The sequence below is a fragment of the Schistocerca gregaria genome, chromosome 3, assembly GCF_023897955.1.
Source record: "Schistocerca gregaria isolate iqSchGreg1 chromosome 3, iqSchGreg1.2, whole genome shotgun sequence".
NCBI lineage: Eukaryota > Metazoa > Arthropoda > Insecta > Orthoptera > Acrididae > Schistocerca > Schistocerca gregaria.
In genome coordinates, this window is record NC_064922.1 from 662,785,311 (window position 1) to 662,811,801 (window position 26,491).

Sequence of the window (26,491 nt, forward strand, 5' to 3'; positions counted from 1 at the left end):
AGGGGGGGTACTCCATCTTGCTGGAAAATTATCCATGGTTGATATTCTGTGGGGCAATGAACTGTTGCAAAGCGTCTAAGCAAATTTTAGCGGTAGTGGGTTTCTCTACAAAGAAAAACATTCCAAAAACCTTTTTATACATGAGGCTGCACCAAACATTCAGTTTTTTGTTGACTCGCTGTAACTGTACAGTAGCATGTGGAGGCTCTGAACCCCATATATGGATATCATGCCTATTTACCATTCCACTGACATGAAAATTGGATTCATTGGTTAAGCATATGCGATTTATGTAGTCGTTAGTGCCCTCAATCCTGTTGAGAACCTCAGTTGCAGATTCAGCAGATGTCAGCAAATTATTCAGTTTGCAAGGCCTGCACGATTTGCACTTTGTATGCATGCAACCTAAGCATTTCATCAAAAATATTCACCACACTTGCTTGCGGTATTTGAAGTTTATGTGATGCGTAACGTGATGGTTTAGATGGACTCCTGTGGAACGATTGCCGAACACGATCAACAGTTGCATCACTCACATGAGGCCTGCCATTTCGAGGACGATCTTCAACGCTCACTATTTTCTTAAACATCGCATACCATTGCTTTATTGATTTAACGTTAGGAGGGCTGCGTCTATAAAAAGCCCGAAATTTACACTGAACACTCATGGGCGATTTCGTTTTGTGAAACCAAAGAACACATTGCACTTTCTCCTGCTTCATCGCCATTTCGCCAGCCGGCCGTGATGGCCGAGCGGTTCTAGGCGATTCAGTTCGGAACCGCGTGAACGATACGGTCGCTGGTTTGAATCTTGCCTCGGGCATGAATGTGTGTGATGTCCTTAGGTTAGTTAGGTTTAAGTAGTTCTAAGTTCTAGGGGACTGATGATCTCAGATCTTAAGTCCCATAGTGCTCAGAGCTATTTGAACCATTTCGCCGGCAGCTAACGTGACCTAACAGACCGCGTCAGTGTTGTGGAGCACTAGCGCCATCTCTTGGTCACAGAAATTTGTAACACTAACCTGTCTAATGGCATCAAATGTAACTTATTATGTCGAATAGTTATACAGCTCCTATGACCTGTCAGAATCTTCACTAGCTCTGAAAATAAAAACAACAGTTAACTGTTGAGCTGAAAACCTTGCTTTTCGATGTACCTTCTGTGTATTGTTGATAACTCAAAAATTTAGAAGTAGCATACTTTAGACTGCAATTCATATAGTGAAGGGACTCTAGCTGCGAGCTGTTTCAATCTCTTTGGGTGTTAATAATCGCTTCAACTGTATTTAGTCCTTTATTTTTGGATCACAACAGGTTTCTGGGACTAAAAGCCACATGTTCAGGTGATCCTGAGAGCAACCTTCCATTGTGTGGCAGCCACTTCTTTGTTTCTCATTCTGGCCCAAAATTAGATCTTAATAGTTTTCATTTAGTTTCTCTTTACCAATAGGTCATTATGGTACAATTTATTTAAGGCCCATCCACTACATTTGAATCTGTCTGTTTTTTCTCTGTGACATTCCGGTACCATCTTCTGGTGGTGTTTTGTTTTGACAGACAACGAATGTTGGGTAAAAAGATTCCGAGCTTTTCCGCTCTAATGTTTTAGTCATGTGAGTACCAACATTTTGATATTCTCATGTAAAAGTTTTTAATATTTTTTAAATAGTTTTAAAATCTTAAAACAATTTAGCATACCAGTGTATGTCTCGGGGTTATTATTCCGTCTGGATTTATTTTTATACAGATGTTCACCTGAATATGTGGCTTTTAGTGCCACAAAAGCGGTAGTGATCCAGTAATAAAGGAGTGAATTCAACTGAAGCGGTTATTAGTACCCAAGATGACTACTCATAACTGTGGTTGCCTCACATACAAGGTTGTCAGCAGTATTTAAATGTTACTTGTAATTTATTGCGAGATGGCAAGGCATCTCACATTCTTGTGTTAGACTTTTGTACACAGCCAGGACATGACACAAAAAGGTTTCAAAATTTAATTTTTCGCAGTCGAAAATGATTTTTGAAAGAAACGTCGACCTTGTCATACAACTCCCTTATTAGCGTATTTCATGTTCCCAAACGACTCCTGCGAGATGCTCATTTCCATACATCTGTGGATCCGTTTTTTCTTCGCCAGTGTCTCCATAAGACCTTTGGCTAAAAGCAGTGTAACTCTCAAGTGCATAATTTCACTTGTCGTCATCTTGGAAGTCGCGGTGTACCGTTTTCAACATAGGTGCGTGGGAACGCTAACATGTGCTTGTGAGAAATTCATGTCTATTAAAACTCTGTTTTAGGAACCAAACAAGATTATATTTTCACGAAATTGTGATCCTAAACTGTGGTAGCCATTCTAGCAGATGAATTATTTATTGGTACATTCAATGCAAATTTGGAAGCGATTGTTGCCGTTGCTTTCCTCGAAAGTGAGAATCTGCTACCAAAACATATATATTACAAAAAGCAACAACAAGCTTCACCAGTGATACGTAAGTGCACAGTTATTTTATGTTCTTCATTGTGTCAGTGAACTAGTTCTGCCACACATGCATAAATTATTGGACTGAAGCTTGGTGCCGCCATTTTACTCCATCAAACATCAACATATTTGTGTATGGTACTACTTCGATTTTCTGAAACGAAATGATATTGTAAGCTTTACAAGGTGGTCTAAGCAAGTTCTGCAGCTAAGTTAATGTTTTTTGGTACAAGTTGAGTTTTACACATACATTGCAGAAACTTGTTATGAGAAGAACATCAGGTTACATAGACACACGTTTAAATCTGACTGTAGTATTCCTAATAAAAATCGCATGAGTAAAGTCACCTGCTATCAAAGACAGATACCACTTTCTAGTTACAGGGACACTTTATATCGAGCATACTATTCGAAGAATAGCCGAAGTGGATCGAAACTGGTAACAGTTTAATACATACAGAATCACTACCGAAGCAAAGTGACATTACTGTAAATGTCAGAACATAATTTTCACTAATAATAAAACTGTGAAACCACGTCTGTTTGAACATACTAATCTCCAAAACTACTGAATTAATTATCATGGGGTCTTCATAGGTAACCTGAGTGTAGCTTGGGACAACATACAGACTTTATTTCATTAGAACTGGAACATGAAAAATACAGTAATTTAAGGTTTTATCTAAAATCTTCTGTTGAGCTTAGTACACACATCAAAAAACGTTTTACATTACCTCTGTTCCGAGAGTTCCGGCACCTGTACAGAAAAATGGAATAGATCTCAACATAAACATCATTTCCATCCCTTTTATTGCTCATGAAAACCACACATCGCATGATGTACCACCACACAGAGAGACCTACAGAGGTGGTGATCTAGATAGCTGTACACACTGGTACCTCTGATACCTAGTAGCATGTTCTCTTGAATTGATGCACGCCTGTATTCGTGGTGGCATACTAGACACAAGTTCATCAAGGCACTGTTGGTCCAGATTGTCCCACTCCTCAACACAAAGTGGGCATGCAGGAGGCCGGGTCGACGTACCGCCGAATTGCTCAACACGTGGGGCGTGAGGTCTCCACAGTACATCGATGTTGTCGCCAGTGGTCGGCGGAAGGTGCACGTGCCCGTCGACCTGGGACCGGACCGCAGCGATGCACGGATGCACGCCAAGACCGTAGGATCCTACGCAGTGCCGTAGGGGACCGCACCGCCACTTCCCAGCAAATTAGGGACACTGTTGCTCCTGGGGTATCGGCGAGGACCATTCGCAACCGTCTCCATGAAGCTGGGCTACGGTCCCGCACACCGTTAGGCCGTCTTCCGCTCACGCCCCAACATCGTGCAGCCCGCCTCCAGTGGTGTCGCGACAGGCGTGAATGGAGGGACGAATGGAGACGTGTCGTCTTCAGCGATGAGAGTCGCTTCTGCCTTGGTGCCAATGATGGTCGTATGCGTGTTTGGCGCCGTGCAGGTGAGCGCCATAATCAGGACTGCATACGACCGAGGCACACAGGGCCAACACCCAGCATCATGTTGTGGGGAGCGATCTCCTACACTGGCCGTACGCCTCTGGTGATCGTCGAGGGGACACTGAATAGTGCACGGTACATCCAAACCGTCGTCGAACCCATCGTTCTACCATTCCTAGACCGGCAAGGGAACTTGCTGTTCCAACAGGACAATGCACGTCCGCATGTATCCCGTGCCACCCAACGTGCTCTAGAAGGTGTAAGTCATCTACTCTGGCGAGCAAGATATCCGGATCTGTCCCCCATTGAGCATGTTTGGGACTGGATGAAGCGTCGTCTCTCGCGGTCTGCACGTCCAGCACGAACGCTCTTCCAACTGAGGCGCCAGGTGGAAATGGCATGGCAAGCCGTTCCACAGGACTACATCCAGCATCTCTACGATCGTCTCCATGGGAGAATAGCAGCCTGCATTGCTGCGAAAGGTGGATATACAATGTACTAGTGCCGACATTGTGCATGCTCTGTTCCCTGTGTCTATGTGCCTGTGGTTCTGTCAGTGTGATGTATCTGACCCCAGGAATGTGTCAATAAAGTTTCCTCTTCCTGGGACAATGAATTCACGGTGTTCTTATTTCGATTTCCAGGAGTGTATCTCAGGCATTTTCGTTAGGGTTCATGTCTGGAGAACATACTGGCTACTATAGTCGAGCGATGTCGTTACCCTGAAGGAATTCATTCACAAGATGTGCACGATGGGGGCGCGTTTGGTCGTCCACGAAGACGAATGCGTCGCCAGTATGCTCCCAATATAGTTGCACTATCGTTTGGAGGACGGCATTCACATATCGTACACCTATTACGGCGCATTCCATGACCACCAGCGGCGTACGTCGGCCCCACATAATGCCACCCCAAAAAAGCAGAGAACCTCCACCTTGCTGCACTCACTGCAGATTGTCTTTGTTGAAAGCTTATGTGACACTCATCATTGAAAAGAACATGATGCCAATCCTGAGCGGTCCATTCGGCATGATTCTGGGCCCATCTGTGCCACGCAGCATGGTGTTGTGATTGCAAAGATGGACCTCGCCATGGACGTCTGGAGTGAAGTTGCTCATCATGCAGCCTATTGTGCACAGTTTGAGTAATAACACGACGTCCTGTGGCTGTAGGGACTATCTCGCGCACGCCTCCCGCGAGTCCCACATTCTCACCTTGTATGTCCACACACTACATTTGTAGTGTCCCATCCCAACATACGCACTACTCGTGGAAGATATTCTTGCCAAGTCCCGTAAGAGATCGGGGAGTATGTGTGCATCTGCATAGAAGAAGAAGAAGGTTATGGCCGGTATTGCCAGAACTATATACTTATATAGATATGGTGTCTGTTCTTTTGGACATGTCCATAGTTTTGGCAATACCAGCCATGACCTTCTCCTTCTATGCGGATGCACACATATTCCCCGAACTCTTACGGGACTTGGTAAGAATGTCTTCCACGAGTAATGAATGTGTTGGGGTGGGATGCTACAAATGTAGTATGTGGACACACAAGGTGAGAATGTGGGTCGGGCAGCAGACATGCGTGAGATAATTCCTGCAGTCGTGCTATCCTCTGTGCCCTCAGTGGCTCAGATGGAAAGAATGTCTGCCATGTAAGCAGGAGATCCCGGGTTTGAGTCTCGGTCAGGGCACACATTTTCACTTTTCCTGCATAATACATGTCAATGCCCATCAGCAGATTAAGGTATTAATATATAATTCTAACTGAGTAATAGGTTTGGGAGAACAGACACTAAAGAAAAAAAACAAAATTTAGTGTCTTGGGGCTTATTATTTGTTTCTCCAAATAAAGAAATGTTTCGCTAAAATCATTTCAAAGATCTGAATTAAAACAAAAGGAGAAAAAGAAAATATGAAATAAAAGAAACATAAAATGTTAATATTTCGTGAATACTTTCACATTCACAAGTAAACTCACTTTCAGTAAAAATCTTTAAAGAGAAGTAACAACTTCAGAAATCAACTATAGTTACACATTGAAAGAAACCAAGAAAATAATGATACCAGGTATACCTAAATGGTCAGTGACTTTAAGTTGTTGTTCGAGTAATTGTGATGAGCATGTTGGCTTACAATGTAAGAATACAGAGGTAAAAAATACGTATTGAGAAAATTTAAACACAAAAAGTTAGTTACTTTGCTTACAGATAATGAATTTCAGGGAGAATGGAGCTATATTGCTCATTAATTGATAACTGAATTTTGTTTCTGAAGGTGGCTGCACACGCTCGAGCAGGGATTCCCCCCACCATCGCCACCATCCACTGGGATGACTGCACGGACAGCGAACAGAGTTGGTTAGTTAGGAATATGTTTCAGGGATCATTTTGCACAATTGATCATAATGATGTGCAGTGTGTCACTATACATTCACATTGCAAATTAATTTGTACATATGGTTACATTCTGAACATTCCTATGTCTTCCACGAAAAGAAAAATTGATATACTGATATGAGCTAGTAATTCCTACCCATCACCTTTTACCCATTACAATAACAACAATTCTTCTACAGAGTAGACGGAGTTTTCAAGGTTTTCTCAGTCTGTTATCAAATTTTACTTTGCAGTCTGTCAGACATTTTATATCATTAAGTAAATGATCAAAAATTTTTGTTGCAGCATCATGCACTACTTTTTGTGCTAAAGACAACCTTGAACTGGAGTACTAAATGTCATTGTTCGTTCTGGTATTGTAATTATACACTTCATTGTTTCTCTTGAACTGTAGTGGATTATTTACAACAGACTCCATGAGAGAATAAATACAGTACGAAGCTATAGCCAGAATGCCCATCTCCTTAAACAGATCTCTACAAAATGATCGTGGGTGAGCCCCAAATGTTATTCTCACAGCACGTTTTTGCACAATGAAGAGTTCCTTTTTTAAAGACGAGTCATCCCAGAATATTATTCCATATGATATTATTGAATGGAAATATACAAAATATTTCAACTTACTGATTTGTTTCTCTCCAAGATTTGTAATGATTCTAAGCGCACATGTGGATGAACCAAGTTGCTTTAGAAGTTCCAAAATGTGTTTTTTTTCTTCAATGTAAATTCTTAGCAACAAGGGACCCTAAGAATTTTGAAGTTTAAACTCTATTTATGTTACACTTATTGTCGGTGTATTACCTCTAGATGTACAGAACTGTATATGTTGGTTTTTTAAAAAATCGAGGGTGAGATCATTTACAGAAAACCAGTCAATGATACTTATAAGAACTTTGTTTGCCATTTCTCATGTTTCTATATATATGTTTGGACTGATTACAATACTAGTGTTCATCTGCAAAAATAGTTAGTTCTGCTTGTTGTATACCAGATAGAAGACGATTTACATATATGAGAGACAGTATTGGAGCTAAGATGAAACCTTGAGGAACCCCATATGAATAAAATAACAACTGGTGCTATTTTATTATTTAATGCTTGTAAAATCTGGTAAGTGAGCATGTAAATGGTATTCTCAGTAGAGTAATCCTCATGAAACATAAACTGTGATTTGCTAAGGGGAGGTACTAGTCTAGAATAAATCAATTTTCAAAAATTTTGGAAAGTGGTGTCTGCAGTGAAACAGGTCAGTAATTATTGACTTTTCTCTTACACGTTACTTAAACATAGGTTTATCAATTGCATATTTCAGTCTCTCTGGGAAAATGCCTTGAGTTAGTGGTGCATTAAGTATTTCATACAATATTGAGCTTATTACATGGGATCAAATTTTTAGTATTCTGTTGGGAACACCATCAAAACCAGATGTGATTTTATTTTTGAGAGAATGTATAATTTTCTCAATTTCAGAAGAAGAAGTTGGTGAGAAATTCATATGATTGAATTTTATGATAGTTATGTTTTCAACATAATGCTATGATTTTTTTCTTGAACTGTTTGCTCGTATGCTTTAAGAAATGTATATTAAATGCATTTGCTACACGTGACTCATTATTTATAGCCCTTCCATTCAGTTCTGTGGTGCTGTTGTGTTGTTCTGTGGCCAGTTGTTCTGTCTCTCACTTTACTATATTCCATATTGCCATAAGTCTGTCGTCAGAAGTACTGATTTCTGACATTATGTGGATGTTCATTGTATTTTCTCAGTAATTTGGAGTATTTTTTGTAGTGTGCAACTACTGCAGATCTCTACTTACTCTTGCGAAAATGTATATTTCCTTTTTTCCTTTCACAGATGATGGAGGGTGTAATTACCAGCATGTGTATAGGACACCAAGAGAAGACACGCAGCATTGATGAGGGACTGCCTGAAGATGGCAACATGTCTGTTTGCCTAAATATCGTGGAAAAATTATGATGTCAACTGGCTGGAAAACCGACAATTTTGTAAATAATGCGGCTTGTACAAACAGTCATCAGTCGTGAGTCAACCTGTATAGCACAAGTGTCTTGTGTTTTCGTTTGCTTTCGTTCCATAACGATGTCACAGCTAAGAAAAGTTAACTGTGACGTGTCAGAGTCTTTTTGAAAATCATCCCATGTTTTTGGAACATTAAATGCAAGGATTATAATAATAAAACGAAGAGGAACGCTGTCTATGATACATTTCTTACGAAGTGCAAACAGTTAGATTCAACACGAACAAAGGATACTGTCATGAAGAATGTAAATTAATTAAGAACTAATCACAGAAGAGAAAATAAAAAAAGAGAAAGTTCTAAATAAGGGCCTGGGGCTGAGGAGACCCAGTAACCTGTTTTGTAGTATTTTGATTTGTTCCACTTTTTAAATGAGCAGGACACTCAAAGGTGCTCTTCTGGTAATTTAGAAGAAACAGAGGCGTGAGATTGGCAGTAATATTTATTTTCAGTAGCACTGTTAGAGTTAAAATACTTTCTTTTAGTTGTGTATCTAATATTTCACTGCACATTGTTTTTTACATATTTTTCATAATGTCAATGCACAAATTTTTGTTACCAAGGAACTTGTCCTTCATTTACACAATAGTTCATAGATGTTTAACATCAAGTGGAATATTTTCTGCAGTAGACCTTCGTAATGGTAGCGTATTAGACTCCTCTTAAATCTTGTAGGAAAGTGTAAACACAATTTAAATATGAAATAGAAATCATGGAGGTAATACAACTGTTACTTTTTTTTTTAGCAAAATGCAATTGTCTTTAAGAAATTGCTTTTGAACACCTCACAGATAGCATGACACGTTTCAGGCACCATCACTCTTAGGACCGATCGTACAAAGCATAGGTTAAGACAGAAAATGACTTCAGCTCAAGCTTAACCTGGAAATCCACCTTGTGTAAATATTAATCTTAAATCACATCCCCGTGAAGTCGGATCCTATTTGACTGGCGGAATTCGTAGTCCAAAGTCAGGTTCAACTCTAATCATCAGTTTATAGTGTAGCGGTATTATGATTCTTTGCTTTTGTTTGCAACAGATACCAACTGAAATAATAAAAAAGTTGTCATTAACACAAAAATGATAAGTAAGTATGTTACTACGCCATTCCAGCTCCACTGATTCTCGAAATACTTTTTTCCAGTCTAGAAGATTAGGTTAAGAGAATTACTGGTTACCATGTGTACATAATGATCAATCTCATAACAGATCTTTGGAGATGACTCGCAATTTATATGATTAATTCAAAGGCATTTTATAGGCAGTTAGCAGCACAGTAAGAAAGGTTTGCAGTGAACAGATGTAATAACGAGTCAACATCTCTTATACATGTTCTCTCTCTCAGCTTGAGTAGCAGTAACCATACAACTCGTACTAAATTTTTAACTATCGAACACGTCCTTAAACTGCTGTGAAAACTTCATTAACTACGTTGATAAACAGAAAGTAAGCAAGCATCTTGAAATATTCTAATTCCGTTTCCAACTCGCATGCGAGTGAGTGGATCAGGGGCTGCTTTGCTGGCGACCATGCAGATCACGTGTTTGAACCAACATAAAATCTCGGATTTCGTGTCCGATTTGTTACTACTTTCTGCACTTTATTCGTCGTAAATATAATTATAACAGCATTATCATGCCATTCCAGCCAGCCGGAGTGGCCGAGCGGTTCTAGGCGCTATTGTCTGGAACCACGGGACTGCTGCGGCCGCAGGTTCGAATCCTGCTTCTGGCATGCATGTGTTTGATGTCCTTAGGTTAGTTAGGTTTAAGTAGTTCTAAGTTCTAGGGGACTGATGACCTCAGATGTTAAGTCCCATAGTGCTCAGAGCCATTTGAACCATTTTGAACCATGTCATTCCATAGCACTGAAACGATATAATACTCTCCGTTTTCCGAGCGTTCAGGATCACTGATGGAAAAATTCTGTGTGCAACAACCCTATGCAATGTTTATTATATTGTTTTCTTTCGTTTGTTTTATGTATATCTGAGTATTCAGGTGTGTCCACTGAGGAATACGACGACGACAAGGTGCAGTGATCTACCCGCACGTGCTGTGAAAGAGTGAACGTACTCTTGTAGCTAAATAACAAGGCATTTAAGCTCAGGTTCCGTTTGGAGAAGGTAGTGTAGAGCAGATGGAACTAAGACTTAGAGACTGTCTGATGAAACTAACCAAAAGAAACCAGCCACAGATTGCAATGTATGTGCAAGTTGCGGTTCATATTAAGAATGTACGCTACAGGAACCCATCAAATAACGGTTAGTGATCTGTTTAAAGTAGGCATAGCAATAGATTGCAGAGCTGGTATTGCACTGTATTGCCTCTCTGAAAAATGAACTTATCAAAATGACGATGGTCGGAAATGACATTAGGGACACCCAGCTTTATTTTTATCAAATATCTCATGTTGCTGGCGTCCCAATTTTCTTTAAATGTACAAGTGCTCTCAGACGTTAAGCTGCGACGTTTAAATATCGTAGTTAGATGGCCAGAATTGCCCATGACAGCCTGTACATGCTCAGTTCGAAACAGGAGAAATTCCGAAACCATACTTCTGGGAGACAGTGGCTACCAGTGTTGCAGATATTTGGTGAAAAAACGGCGGCTGGACGAATCTATAATAGAGCCCACAAGAAAACAAGATCAGCAGTGGAGACAATGTTTGGGATAAAAAAGGACAGTTTCTCTATTTCAGTTGAGGACTTAGACTGAATGTAAATCATGCATCAGCTATAATAGTCTGCCAACGCATCACATGTAGAGCCTGAAACTGACGACAGTGTATTTGATGGAAGAAGAGTGTACGCAGAAAATTCAGTACCTGCGGCACATGAAGTCAACAGAGGTCATAAGGCAGTGAGGGTGGCGTTTATTGACAGTGTTTTTATGTAAAAAGTTAAAAAATTGGTGTAAAAGTACAAAGTGTCAGATCGCAAGCCAGATTTTCTTTTCCTTTCTTTTAGTTCTAGTTACTTCCTTGTCTCCTGGTCATTCCTTTCTGTATCAGAACAACAACACCACAAATAATGTTATAAACTACCCTTCATGCAACAAATTCATCTCAAAACATTAGTCATAGCGTATGAAAATGTATACTAAACACTGTATACAACTTTGTGATGAAAATCTGTCCACAAAGAAATTCCGGTAGGATATATACCAACAGAAAATGAAGGTAACAGCAGTCGCAATGGAATGAGCCCGAAATTGCTTAACAAGGTATTTACACAAAAAGTTATAAGATTCGAAAAATGTACATTGTATCAGATTAAAAATCTGATTGCCTTTTCATTTATGTAAGTTTCAATTATTTAATTTCTGTATCTACTTTGAAGGTTTCCATTGTTATCTCATGTTCTGTAAGCAAGCACTATACTTTGATTTCATGTCACGCACGAAGCGCTGTAATCTTTTCTTGTAAAACTGATATTTCTTATCGAGAACATTTTCTGTTCTTTTGTTTTTCGGACGAGTGTCTATCACTTTAACAGAACTTCGCTGGTGTATTGCGCATCTACCTGTAATTTGAGGTTTTTTCCATCAAAATACGACCTGTTGTGCTGTCACAGTAAAGTTATTACATTATTTTTGTGTATTGCCGTTTTTACCAGGTGAATGTAGACATTCTCTCCTTCGTTTCCATTTTCATTGTCATCAACAAGAGCAATACTTTCGTTTGAAGTTACAACTGTCTCCTCGTTTACTGATGTTTAAATGAACTACAACCTATGTCTCCCAATCTGCATCAGAATAAGAACAAAACAAATAGCGTAATAAACTACCTTTTACGCAGAAAACTCTCTTCGAAAAACTTATACAATCCTATCAAAATTTGTACAGACCACTGGTTATAACTTCAGGATAAAGATCTGCATAGTCTCATAGTGGCTGGAAACAAAAAAAAATCTGTGGCTTCAGGCTGCAATCAGGTTTTGTCCATTTTCTGCAATACTAGGCCTTACGAAATTACCGCCTCCAGTTTTATGCATTTCAACCTCGAAGAGTCTCAACACTGTAAGTCATCTACTCTGGCGAGCAAGATATCCGGATCTGTCCCCCATTGAGCATGTTTGGGACTGGATGAAGCGTCGTCTCTCGCGGTCTGCACGTCCAGCACGAACGCTCTTCCAACTGAGGCGCCAGGTGGAAATGGCATGGCAAGCCGTTCCACAGGACTACATCCAGCATCTCTACGATCGTCTCCATGGTAGAATAGCAGCCTGCATTGCTGCGAAAGGTGGATATACACTGTACTAGTGCCTACATTGTGCATGCTCTGTTCCCTGTGTCTATGTGCCTGTGGTTCTGTCAGTGTGATGTATCTGACCCCAGGAATGTGTCAATAAAGTTTCCTCTTCCTGGGACAATGAATTCACGGTGTTCTTATTTCGATTTCCAGGAGTGTATCTCAGGCATTTTCGTTAGGGTTCATGTCTGGGGAACATACTGGCTACTATAGTCGAGCGATGTCGTTATCCTGAAGGAATTCATTCACAAGATGTGCACGATGGGGGCGCGTTTGGTCGTCTACGAAGACGAATGCTTCGCCAGTATGCTCCCAATATAGTTGCACTATCGTTTGGAGGACGGCATTCACATATCGTACACCTATTACGGCGCATTCCATGACCACCAGCGGCGTACGTCGGCCCCACATAATGCCACCCCAAAAAAGCAGAGAACCTCCACCTTGCTGCACTCACTGCAGATTGTCTTTGTTGAAAGCTTATGTGACACTCATCATTGAAAAGAACATGATGCCAATCCTGAGCGGTCCATTCGGCATGATTCTGGGCCCATCTGTGCCACGCAGCATGGTGTTGTGATTGCAAAGATGGACCTCGCCATGGACGTCTGGAGTGAAGTTGCTCATCATGCAGCCTATTGTGCACAGTTTGAGTAATAACACGACGTCCTGTGGCTGTAGGGACTATCTCGCGCACGCCTCCCGCGAGTCCCACATTCTCACCTTGTATGTCCACACACTACATTTGTAGTGTCCCATCCCAACATACGCACTACTCGTGGAAGATATTCTTGCCAAGTCCCGTAAGAGATCGGGGAGTATGTGTGCATCTGCATAGAAGAAGAAGAAGGTTATGGCCGGTATTGCCAGAACTATATACTTATATAGATATGGTGTCTGTTCTTTTGGACATGTCCATAGTTTTGGCAATACCAGCCATGACCTTCTCCTTCTATGCGGATGCACACATATTCCCCGAACTCTTACGGGACTTGATAAGAATGTCTTCCACGAGTAATGAGTGTGTTGGGGTGAGACACTACGAATGTAGTGTGTGGACATACAAGATGAGAATGTGCGTCTCACGGGAGGCATGCGCGAGATAGTCCCTGCAGTCACACTATCCTCTGTGCCCCCGGTGGCTCAGATGGATAGAGCATCTGCTATGTAAGCAGGAGATCTCGAGTTCGAGTCCTGATCAGGAAACACATTTTCACGTGTCCCCATTGATATATATCAACGCCCATCAGGAGCTGAAAGTATTAATATATAATTATAATTTCGTTCTAGACAGCTGCAGGTCATCAATGGTGTCTGTTCTTTTGGACATGTCCGAAAGAACAGACACCATATCCATATAAGTATATAGTTCTGGCAATACCGACCATGACCTTCTTCTTCTGTGTGGATACACACATATTCCCCAAACTCTTACGGGACTTGGTAAGAATGTCTTCCACGAGTAATGAGTGTGTTGGGGTGAGACACTACGAATGTAGTGTGTGGACATACAAGATGAGAATGTGCGTCTCACGGGAGGCATGCGCGAGATAGTCCCTGCAGTCACACTATCCTCTGTGCCCCCGGTGGCTCAGATGGATAGAGCATCTGCTATGTAAGCAGGAGATCTCGAGTTCGAGTCCTGATCAGGAAACACATTTTCACGTGTCCCCATTGATATATATCAACGCCCATCAGGAGCTGAAAGTATTAATATATAATTATAATTTCGTTCTAGACAGCTGCAGGTCATCAATGGTGTCTGTTCTTTTGGACATGTCCGAAAGAAGAGACACCATATCCATATAAGTATATAGTTCTGGCAATACCGACCATGACCTTCTTCTTCTGTGTGGATACACACATATTCCCCAAACTCTTACGGGACTTGGTAAGAATGTCTTCCACGAGTAATGAATGTGTTGGGGTGGGATGCTACAAATGTAGTATGTGGACACACAAGGTGAGAATGTGGGTCGGGCAGCAGACATGCGTGAGATAATTCCTGCAGTCGTGCTATCCTCTGTGCCCTCAGTGGCTCAGATGGAAAGAATGTCTGCCATGTAAGCAGGAGATCCCGGGTTTGAGTCTCGGTCAGGGCACACATTTTCACTTTTCCTGCATAATACATGTCAATGCCCATCAGCAGATTAAGGTATTAATATATAATTCTAACTGAGTAATAGGTTTGGGAGAACAGACACTAAAGAAAAAAAACAAAATTTAGTGTCTTGGGGCTTATTATTTGTTTCTCCAAATAAAGAAATGTTTCGCTAAAATCATTTCAAAGATCTGAATTAAAACAAAAGGAGAAAAAGAAAATATGAAATAAAAGAAACATAAAATGTTAATATTTCGTGAATACTTTCACATTCACAAGTAAACTCACTTTCAGTAAAAATCTTTAAAGAGAAGTAACAACTTCAGAAATCAACTATAGTTACACATTGAAAGAAACCAAGAAAATAATGATACCAGGTATACCTAAATGGTCAGTGACTTTAAGTTGTTGTTCGAGTAATTGTGATGAGCATGTTGGCTTACAATGTAAGAATACAGAGGTAAAAAATACGTATTGAGAAAATTTAAACACAAAAAGTTAGTTACTTTGCTTACAGATAATGAATTTCAGGGAGAATGGAGCTATATTGCTCATTAATTGATAACTGAATTTTGTTTCTGAAGGTGGCTGCACACGCTCGAGCAGGGATTCCCCCCACCATCGCCACCATCCACTGGGATGACTGCACGGACAGCGAACAGAGTTGGTTAGTTAGGAATATGTTTCAGGGATCATTTTGCACAATTGATCATAATGATGTGCAGTGTGTCACTATACATTCACATTGCAAATTAATTTGTACATATGGTTACATTCTGAACATTCCTATGTCTTCCACGAAAAGAAAAATTGATATACTGATATGAGCTAGTAATTCCTACCCATCACCTTTTACCCATTACAATAACACCAATTCTTCTACAGAGTAGACGGAGTTTTCAAGGTTTTCTCAGTCTGTTATCAAATTTTACTTTGCAGTCTGTCAGACATTTTATATCATTAAGTAAATGATCAAAAATTTTTGTTGCAGCATCATGCACTACTTTTTGTGCTAAAGACAACCTTGAACTGGAGTACTAAATGTCATTGTTCGTTCTGGTATTGTAATTATACACTTCATTGTTTCTCTTGAACTGTAGTGGATTATTTACAACAGACTCCATGAGAGAATAAATACAGTACGAAGCTATAGCCAGAATGCCCATCTCCTTAAACAGATCTCTACAAAATGATCGTGGGTGAGCCCCAAATGTTATTCTCACAGCACGTTTTTGCACAATGAAGAGTTCCTTTTTTAAAGACGAGTCATCCCAGAATATTATTCCATATGATATTATTGAATGGAAATATACAAAATATTTCAACTTACTGATTTGTTTCTCTCCAAGATTTGTAATGATTCTAAGCGCACATGTGGATGAACCAAGTTGCTTTAGAAGTTCCAAAATGTGTTTTTTTTCTTCAATGTAAATTCTTAGCAACATGGGACCCTAAGAATTTTGAAGTTTAAACTCTATTTATGTTACACTTATTGTCGGTGTATTACCTCTAGATGTACAGAACTGTATATGTTGGTTTTTTAAAAAATCGAGGGTGAGATCATTTACAGAAAACCAGTCAATGATACTTATAAGAACTTTGTTTGCCATTTCTCATGTTTCTATATATATGTTTGGACTGATTACAATACTAGTGTTCATCTGCAAAAATAGTTAGTTCTGCTTGTTGTATACCAGATAGAAGACGATTTACATATATGAGAGACAGTATTGGAGCTAAGATGAAACCTTGGGGAACCCCATATGAATAAAATAACAACTGGTGCTATTTTATTATTTAATGCTTGTAAAATCTGGTAAGTGAGCATGTAAATGGTATTCTCAGTAGAGTAATCCTCATGAAACATAAACTGTGATTTGCTAAGGGGAGGTACTAGTCTAGAATAAATCAATTTTCAAAAATTTTGGAAAGTGGTGTCTGCAGTGAAACAGGTCAGTAATTATTGACTTTTCTCTTACACGTTACTTAAACATGGGTTTATCAATTGCATATTTCAGTCTCTCTGGGAAAATGCCTTGAGTTAGTGGTGCATTAAGTATTTCATACAATATTGAGCTTATTACATGGGATCAAATTTTTAGTATTCTGTTGGGAACACCATCAAAACCAGATGTGATTTTATTTTTGAGAGAATGTATAATTTTCTCAATTTCAGAAGAAGAAGTTGGTGAGAAATTCATATGATTGAATTTTATGATAGTTATGTTTTCAACATAATGCTATGATTTTTTTCTTGAACTGTTTGCTCGTATGCTTTAAGAAATGTATATTAAATGCATTTGCTACACGTGACTCATTATTTATAGCCCTTCCATTCAGTTCTGTGGTGCTGTTGTGTTGTTCTGTGGCCAGTTGTTCTGTCTCTCACTTTACTATATTCCATATTGCCATAAGTCTGTCGTCAGAAGTACTGATTTCTGACATTATGTGGATGTTCATTGTATTTTCTCAGTAATTTGGAGTATTTTTTGTAGTGTGCAACTACTGCAGATCTCTACTTACTCTTGCGAAAATGTATATTTCCTTTTTTCCTTTCACAGATGATGGAGGGTGTAATTACCAGCATGTGTATAGGACACCAAGAGAAGACACGCAGCATTGATGAGGGACTGCCTGAAGATGGCAACATGTCTGTTTGCCTAAATATCGTGGAAAAATTATGATGTCAACTGGCTGGAAAACCGACAATTTTGTAAATAATGCGGCTTGTACAAACAGTCATCAGTCGTGAGTCAACCTGTATAGCACAAGTGTCTTGTGTTTTCGTTTGCTTTCGTTCCATAACGATGTCACAGCTAAGAAAAGTTAACTGTGACGTGTCAGAGTCTTTTTGAAAATCATCCCATGTTTTTGGAACATTAAATGCAAGGATTATAATAATAAAACGAAGAGGAACGCTGTCTATGATACATTTCTTACGAAGTGCAAACAGTTAGATTCAACACGAACAAAGGATACTGTCATGAAGAATGTAAATTAATTAAGAACTAATCACAGAAGAGAAAATAAAAAAAGAGAAAGTTCTAAATAAGGGCCTGGGGCTGAGGAGACCCAGTAACCTGTTTTGTAGTATTTTGATTTGTTCCACTTTTTAAATGAGCAGGACACTCAAAGGTGCTCTTCTGGTAATTTAGAAGAAACAGAGACGTGAGATTGGCAGTAATATTTATTTTCAGTAGCACTGTTAGAGTTAAAATACTTTCTTTTAGTTGTGTATCTAATATTTCACTGCACATTGTTTTTTACATATTTTTCATAATGTCAATGCACAAATTTTTGTTACCAAGGAACTTGTCCTTCATTTACACAATAGTTCATAGATGTTTAACATCAAGTGGAATATTTTCTGCAGTAGACCTTCGTAATGGTAGCGTATTAGACTCCTCTTAAATCTTGTAGGAAAGTGTAAACACAATTTAAATATGAAATAGAAATCATGGAGGTAATACAACTGTTACTTTTTTTTTTAGCAAAATGCAATTGTCTTTAAGAAATTGCTTTTGAACACCTCACAGATAGCATGACACGTTTCAGGCACCATCACTCTTAGGACCGATCGTACAAAGCATAGGTTAAGACAGAAAATGACTTCAGCTCAAGCTTAACCTGGAAATCCACCTTGTGTAAATATTAATCTTAAATCACATCCCCGTGAAGTCGGATCCTATTTGACTGGCGGAATTCGTAGTCCAAAGTCAGGTTCAACTCTAATCATCAGTTTATAGTGTAGCGGTATTATGATTCTTTGCTTTTGTTTGCAACAGATACCAACTGAAATAATAAAAAAGTTGTCATTAACACAAAAATGATAAGTAAGTATGTTACTACGCCATTCCAGCTCCACTGATTCTCGAAATACTTTTTTCCAGTCTAGAAGATTAGGTTAAGAGAATTACTGGTTACCATGTGTACATAATGATCAATCTCATAACAGATCTTTGGAGATGACTCGCAATTTATATGATTAATTCAAAGGCATTTTATAGGCAGTTAGCAGCACAGTAAGAAAGGTTTGCAGTGAACAGATGTAATAACGAGTCAACATCTCTTATACATGTTCTCTCTCTCAGCTTGAGTAGCAGTAACCATACAACTCGTACTAAATTTTTAACTATCGAACACGTCCTTAAACTGCTGTGAAAACTTCATTAACTACGTTGATAAACAGAAAGTAAGCAAGCATCTTGAAATATTCTAATTCCGTTTCCAACTCGCATGCGAGTGAGTGGATCAGGGGCTGCTTTGCTGGCGACCATGCAGATCACGTGTTTGAACCAACATAAAATCTCGGATTTCGTGTCCGATTTGTTACTACTTTCTGCACTTTATTCGTCGTAAATATAATTATAACAGCATTATCATGCCATTCCAGCCAGCCGGAGTGGCCGAGCGGTTCTAGGCGCTATTGTCTGGAACCACGGGACTGCTGCGGCCGCAGGTTCGAATCCTGCTTCTGGCATGCATGTGTTTGATGTCCTTAGGTTAGTTAGGTTTAAGTAGTTCTAAGTTCTAGGGGACTGATGACCTCAGATGTTAAGTCCCATAGTGCTCAGAGCCATTTGAACCATTTTGAACCATGTCATTCCATAGCACTGAAACGATATAATACTCTCCGTTTTCCGAGCGTTCAGGATCACTGATGGAAAAATTCTGTGTGCAACAACCCTATGCAATGTTTATTATATTGTTTTCTTTCGTTTGTTTTATGTATATCTGAATATTCAGGTGTGTCCACTGAGGAATACGACGACGACAAGGTGCAGTGATCTACCCGCACGTGCTGTGAAAGAGTGAACGTACTCTTGTAGCTAAATAACAAGGCATTTAAGCTCAGGTTCCGTTTGGAGAAGGTAGTGTAGAGCAGATGGAACTAAGACTTAGAGACTGTCTGATGAAACTAACCAAAAGAAACCAGCCACAGATTGCAATGTATGTGCAAGTTGCGGTTCATATTAAGAATGTACGCTACAGGAACCCATCAAATAACGGTTAGTGATCTGTTTAAAGTAGGCATAGCAATAGATTGCAGAGCTGGTATTGCACTGTATTGCCTCTCTGAAAAATGAACTTATCAAAATGACGATGGTCGGAAATGACATTAGGGACACCCAGCTTTATTTTTATCAAATATCTCATGTTGCTGGCGTCCCAATTTTCTTTAAATGTACAAGTGCTCTCAGACGTTAAGCTGCGACGTTTAAATATCGTAGTTAGATGGCCAGAATTGCCCATGACAGCCTGTACATGCTCAGTTCGAAACAGGAGAAATTCCGAAACCATACTTCTGGGAGACAGTGGCTACCAGTGTTGCAGATATTTGGTGAAAAAACGGCGGCTGGACGAATCTATAATAGAGCCCACAAGAAAACAAGATCAGCAGTGGAGACAATGTTTGGGATAAAAAAGGACAGTTTCTCTATTTCAGTTGAGGACTTAGACTGAATGTAAATCATGCATCAGCTATAATAGTCTGCCAACGCATCACATGTAGAGCCTGAAACTGACGACAGTGTATTTGATGGAAGAAGAGTGTACGCAGAAAATTCAGTACCTGCGGCACATGAAGTCAACAGAGGTCATAAGGCAGTGAGGGTGGCGTTTATTGACAGTGTTTTTATGTAAAAAGTTAAAAAATTGGTGTAAAAGTACAAAGTGTCAGATCGCAAGCCAGATTTTCTTTTCCTTTCTTTTAGTTCTAGTTACTTCCTTGTCTCCTGGTCATTCCTTTCTGTATCAGAACAACAACACCACAAATAATGTTATAAACTACCCTTCATGCAACAAATTCATCTCAAAACATTAGTCATAGCGTATGAAAATGTATACTAAACACTGTATACAACTTTGTGATGAAAATCTGTCCACAAAGAAATTCCGGTAGGATATATACCAACAGAAAATGAAGGTAACAGCAGTCGCAATGGAATGAGCCCGAAATTGCTTAACAAGGTATTTACACAAAAAGTTATAAGATTCGAAAAATGTACATTGTATCAGATTAAAAATCTGATTGCCTTTTCATTTATGTAAGTTTCAATTATTTAATTTCTGTATCTACTTTGAAGGTTTCCATTGTTATCTCATGTTCTGTAAGCAAGCACTATACTTTGATTTCATGTCACGCACGAAGCGCTGTAATCTTTTCTTGTAAAACTGATATTTCTTATCGAGAACATTTTCTGTTCTTTTGTTTTTCGGACGAGTGTCTATCACTTTAACAGAACTTCGCTGGTGTATTGCGCATCTACCTGTAATTTGAGGTTTTTTCCATCAAAATACGACCTGTTGTGCTGTCACAGTAAAGTTATTACATTATTTTTGTGTATTACCGTTTTTACCAGGTGAATGTAGACATTCTCTCCTTCGTTTCCATTTTCATTGTCATCAACAAGAGCAATACTTTCGTTTGAAGTTACAACTGTCTCCTCGTTTACTGATGTTTAAATGAACTACAACCTATGTCTCCCAATCTGCATCAGAATAAGAACAAAACAAATAGCGTAATAAATTACCTTTTATGCAGAAAACTCTCTTCGAAAAACTTATACAATCCTATCAAAATTTGTACAGACCACTGGTTATAACTTCAGGATAAAGAGCTGCATAGTCTCATAGGGGCTGGAAACAGAAAAAAAATCTGTGGCTTCAGGCTGCAATCAGCTTTTGTCCATTTTCTGTAATACTAGGCCTTACGAAATTACCGCCTCCAGTTTTATGCATTTCAACCTCGAAGAGTCTCAACACTGATTTTGCTCCAGTTTACATATCAGATACGTAAAAAGTGATATGTAATAAAGAGAAAGGACATGTTTAAATTATAACTTGTCAGCAGCAAATGCTTTCTTGGACCTCTTCTTAAAATTCTCTTATTCCCACTCCCATGTGCAAGTGATGGCCGCCACACACAGAACCAAAATGAGGTGACTGATATGCAGTGCTGTGTAGTTAGTGGTAGATGTTGCTCTCTTGTTAGTGACTTCACTCTTAAAACGATTACTGTATTAAACTTCATTATCTTATCCTGCCATATGGAGGTGGGTGAGAAGTCATACTCAGCACTGTTATCTTACTGGTATCAGCACCATTCAAAAGACAATTATACCTTATCCTACCCTGTGTGGGTGGCTGCGCCCTACAGAAGACAATACAAGGCAGCTGGCCACAGTGTGGGTGTAGCCATGTCATGACCAGCCCATGTCTTCTAGCCCACGGCACAGAGGCTGCTGTCAGTGTGGTGTGAATATGCTCTGGAACCATAGTGAAGAGTGGATGACACACTATGGTCATGTCATGAATTTAAATGCACTCTTGCATTAGTTACCTTCCAGCTGTCATGAATGCAGGAATCGTTTTCCACATTTTTGCATCTCTCCATTTGCAGCTCCAGTATAATGAATCTAGGCACTTCTAGTTAAACTGCTGTTTTAGTTGCACAAATCTCTCTTGATGTTGTTGGTAGAAATGGATACTCAAAATGTTTCCATGAACAGAAACTTAATGGCAGTTGAACACTGGTATTCAGTACACCTAAAAGTTTCAGATGCTCCTCACATACATATGGCATTTTTTACACCAGTGTATCTAACACAGTTTTATTCTCTTCTCACCACTCTTGATTGAACATGTTATAAACTGTAGTACTTTGAACGAGAATCAGTTCCTGTTTAGCATTCATGATCATGTTCCTATTACCCTCAAAGAAACCCATAAACATTTTGAGCAGGATACAAGCACTAAAGGGATTACTTATCTATCCATCTACCAACCATCCTGCATTTTGTAGTCTGTTAAGTATAAAGATGGTGTGGAGACTATGTTTTGAGGCTCAATACGATTCCAATATTTCTTGCACAGTTTATTACAATACCATTAAGTTCGTATCTTCTTTCTTGAAACAGGAAGGCGGATGCATTACACATAAGCCAAAACGTTGCTACTGAAAAGCTCCCATTCTTCTTCATAAATGTTACTTTAGGTCAGGACAACTGCTGCTCAGAATAGGTAAATCATCATGGTGTTGAATGAGGACCCTTGTCGCATCATGATTATTAAACATTGCCAAATCAAAAGGTTTGGAGGTGAGGATTTTTCGGTGGGTTATCCACTGCTCATCTTGAACTGGGGCTGTTATACTGGCTGTTATATTAAGTGATGTCATTGCACAGTTTCAGTCCATTCGATTTTTGAAACTTGTAATTGTCACACGTTATCACTTTGTCCTTCTGCTGTGAAATGATGTACAGGTGGTTGTGTGAGTCGGTTTTAGACTTTACACCTATGCTACAGGTGTTACTGCAGGTGAAGATGTACTACAGTTTCCTTTCCGCCGGCCGGAGTGACCGTGCTGTTCTAAACGCTACAGCCTGGAGCCGAGCGACCGCTACGGTCGCAGGTTCGAATACTGCCTCGGGCATGGATGTGTGTGATGTCCTTAGGTTAGTTAGGTTTAATTAGTTCTAAGTTCTAGGCGACTGATGACCTCAGAAGTTAAGTCGCATAGTGCTCAGAGCCATTTGAACCATTTTTTTTTCCTTTCCTCATAAACCAAATAGATTCCCGGCCCAGTTCACACTGTTCAAATCAAGATAGTCTAATGCTTGAACTGTTATCAGGATGTATATTGGGTTGCTCATTAACACAAATTTATATCATGATCCTACTACAGGGTAGAATTCGTAAATTGTTTGGTTAATCAATTGTTGAGATACAAATTAGTTGTAATATTATAACCAACACAAATTGTCAGAATGATATTTTCACTCTGCAGCAGAGTGTGCACTGATATGAAACTTCCTGGCAGATTAAAACTGTGTGCCCGACCGAGACTCGAACTCGGGACCTTTGCCTTTCGCGGGCAAGTGCTCTACCAACTGAGCTACCGAAGCACGACTCACGTCCGGTACTCACAGCTTTACTTCTGCCAGTATCCGTCTCCTACCTTCCAAACTTTACAGAAGCTCTTCTGCGAACCATGCAGAACTAGCACTCCTGAAAGAAAGGATATTGCGGAGACATGGCTTAGCCACAGCCTGGGGGATGTTTCCAGAATTAGATTTTCACTCTGCAGCGCACACTCCGCATATCTATATATATATATATATATATATATATATATATATATATATATATATATATATATATACTCCTGGAAATTGAAATAAGAACACCGTGAATTCATTGTCCCAGCAAGGGGAAACTTTATTGACACATTCCTGGGGTCAGATACATCACATGATCACACTGACAGAACCACAGGCACATAGACACAGGCAACAGAGCATGCACAATGTCGGCACTAGTACAGTGTATATCCACCTTTCGCAGCAATGCACATACGGTTCACGTCCACGCTGTCGCGGCATGCTACCACTGTTAAAGACTGCGATGGAGCTCCGTATGCCACGGCAAACTGGCTGACACTGATGGCGGCGGTGCACAAATGCTGCGCAGCTAGCGCCATTCGACGGCCAACACCGCGGTTCCTGGTGTGTCCGCTGTGCCGTGCGTGTGATCATTGCTTGTACAGCCCTCTCGCAGTGTCCGGAGCAAGTATGGTGGGTCTGACACACTGGTGTCAATGTGTTCTTTTTTCCATTTCCAGGAGTGTATATATATGTTGGTCCATTGATAGTGACTGGGCCAAATATCTCACAAAATTAGCATCAAACGAAAAAAATAAGAAGAACAAATGTGTTTGAGTGTGACGGGGGAAAACAGATGGCGCTATGGATGGCCCACTAGATAGCACTGCCATAGGTCAAATTGACAGAAGCTGCATTTTTAAAAATAGGTACCTCCATTTTTTATCACATATTCGTATAGTACATAAATGAATATGAGTTTTTGAGTTCGAACATTTGTTTCCCTTTGTGTTGGTTGGCACATAGTTACGTTTGGACTTTATTTCTGTTGCTACTTTTGTGACCTTATCATAAATTATGGGAACATATGCTGTTACTGTGTCAGCAACCAGAATAACTTCATTAATCTAATAAATGCTCAAAATGATGTCCTTCATCTTCAACACATTTGGCAATACATGTAACAAATTTCCTCTCAACAGCGAGTAGATTGCCTTCAGTAATGGTTGTACATGCATTGACAACGCGCTGATGCATGTTTTCAGGCTTTGTCAGTGGATCACAATAACAAACATCTTTCAATTTTCCCCAAAGAAAGACAGCCAGAGATGTAAAGTACGGTGAACATGTGGGCCATTACATGGTGCTACTATGACCAATACACCTGTCATTAAATGTTTTATTTAATACTGTTTCAACTGCATGCGTACTATGTGCCAGACATGCATCATCTGTAAAGTACATCACCATTCTGTCATGAAGTGAAACATTTTGTAGTAGAATAGGTAAAACATCAATTAAGAAATCGGCATACATTGCACCATTTACACTGTCACCGATAAAATAAATACCAATTAGATGCCCTCCCATAATTGTGCATTATACATTAACCCGCCAGAGTTGCTGATGTTTCACTTTTCACAGCCATCGTGGATTTTCCGTTGCCCAATAGGGCATATTATGCCGGTTTACGTTAACTCTATATACGAATGACGCTTCATCACTAAATATAAGTTTTGAAAAAACCTGTTATCATCTACTAATTTATTTTGTGCCCAGTGGCAAAAGTTTACACAACATTCAAAATCATAGCCATGCAATTCCTGGTGTGCAGAAGTATGGTAAGAGAAATCTATGATGATGTAGAATTCTCAAAACCGACGTTTTTGAAATTCCCGATTGCCGCTCATTTGTCTCCTACTGATGTGCAACTAAAAAACTCATTTGGGCATCTTCATTTGTTGCAGTTCTTGGTTGTGTCTCCTTTTTTGGTTCAACACTTCTGGATACTTGGATGCTGTCTGTCAGGATAACGATCACAATAGCTATCAATAAACACCTTATCTACCTTTTATGCGACTGTTAAACATTCGCCGGCCTGTGTGGCCAAGCGGTTCTAGGCGCTACAGTTTGGAACCGTGTGACCGCTACGGTAGCAGGTTCGAATCCTGCCTCGGGCATGGACGTGTGTGATGTCCTTAGGTTAGTTCGGTTTAAGTAGTTCTACGTTCTATGGGACTGATGACCTCAGATGTTGAGTCCCATAGTGCTCACAGCCATTTGAACCATTTTTTTGTTAAACGTTCCATTTTGACAAGGTTATGTCCTCCACATAATTATTACGACTAGACAAACGTATTATCATACCTAATTTAAGTAATGAATTGCACTCAGTGCTATCGAGTGCATTGCTACATTTGTGAAGATACTACAGCGCTATCTATCACAAAGCGAAACAAATGTCCCAAATCAAACATCCATATTTACATTATGTGATCAAAAGAATTTGGACACCCGGATGAAAATGACTTACAAGTTCGTGGCGCTCTCCATCATCAATGCTGGAATTCAATATGGTGTTGGCCCACTCTTAGCCTTGATGACAGCTACCACTCTCGAAGGCCTACGCTCAATCACGTGCTTGAAGGTTTCTTGGGGAATGGCACCCCATCTTCGCGGAGTGCTGTACTGAGGCGAGGTATCGATGTCGGTCTGTGAGGGCTGGCACGAAGTCGGCGTTCCGAAACATACCAAAGGTGTTCTGTAGGATTCATATCAGGACACTCCATTATAGGGATGTTATTGTCGTATAACCACTCCGCCACTGGTCGTGTACTACGAACAGGTGCTCGATCGTG